Source organism: Trichosurus vulpecula, assembly GCF_011100635.1.
Source record: "Trichosurus vulpecula isolate mTriVul1 chromosome X unlocalized genomic scaffold, mTriVul1.pri SUPER_X_unloc_3, whole genome shotgun sequence".
NCBI lineage: Eukaryota > Metazoa > Chordata > Mammalia > Diprotodontia > Phalangeridae > Trichosurus > Trichosurus vulpecula.
In genome coordinates this window covers 2,901,172-2,902,557 of record NW_023494379.1, presented here as the reverse complement: position 1 = coordinate 2,902,557, position 1,386 = coordinate 2,901,172, and positions in this window count along the sequence as shown.

Below are 1,386 nucleotides of genomic sequence, written 5' to 3'. Positions count from 1 at the left end.
GTACAGGCAGCAAGGTACAGCTCGGTAGAGAGTACTGAGCCTGGAATCGGGAAACCTGAGTTCACATATGGTCTCATACATTTTCTAGCTGTGCGACCCTGGGCAAATCATTTCACCTTTGTTTGCCTTAGTCCACCAGAGAAGGAAATGGCAAACCACTCCAGTGTCTTTGCCAAGAAAACCCCATGGATGGTATTGGTTTGCTATGGTCCATAGGGTCATGAAGAGTCAGACATGCCTGAATAACTGAACAACAACCAGTATCCCAGATTCATTTGACCACTTTACAGTCAGATTAGTTTTTATAAATGAATATCTAATTCAAAGGTATAATGTGGAAGGGAAGAACAAGTATTTATTAAGAACCTACTACATGCCAGGTAACTGTGCTAAGTAATTTACAAATATTATCTTATTTAATCCTCACAACAATCCTGTGAGGTAGGTGCTATTATTATCCCCTGAGGCAGACAGTGATAAAGTGATTTGCCCAGGGTCACACAGCTCAGAAGTGTCTGAGGCTATATTTGAAATCAGGTATTCCTAATTCTAGGCTCTATCCACTGCGCCACCTAGCTACCTATAACAAGAACAAACATTACCCCCAACACCTTGGAGCATAATCTCCTCCTGCACCACCTTATACTCTGGGGAGCGGAGAGAGATCAGGTTCACAGCTTAGCTCAGTTCCTATAGAACACAGTCCCACCAAGTTCCAAGGCCAAAGCCTCCCTTGGACTTGAGTCCCAGGCACCCCATTTTTTAGGGCTTCCCTACTGGGCTGCCAACAGCATCCTGCCTGGAATCTTGTCTTCGAGGTTGACATCGAGGCTTGAATCCAGATCCAGCGAGGACTCTACCGCCTGTGCCTCGAATGGAAAAGGACAAACAATATAAACCAAAATCCCAAACTCTTTTCTCGGAACCTAAAGGTGTAGGGGGAGGGGAAGCAGCCCTTTCTGCCACCCAGCTCCCTAAATGTCTCTGGACAGAGAGGGGAAGAGAAAGGCATAGCCCAACAAAGGGAGAGGGAGAGGAATAGGGAAATACTATCCCTATCCATCTGGGGAGTTTTAAAGATTGCATTTGTTCCAGCTAGGCAGCCAATGGAAAGAGCCTATTCACACATGAATAGTAACGGAAGCAGAATGTTGCCTCCCAGAAGCACATGAGTGTGTCCATGGTAGGTAATCTGGGCATGGGCAAAGCTTGGAGGCTACATCATAAATTCGAGGGTTGGAACACTGACTGCCTGAAGGACTACAGTGTTTTGTAGATGAAGAGTCAGCCTAGGGGCAGCTAGGTGGTGCAATGAGTACAGCACTGGCCCTAGAGTCGGGAGGACCTGAGTTCAAATGTGACCTCAGATACTTGACACACTAGCTG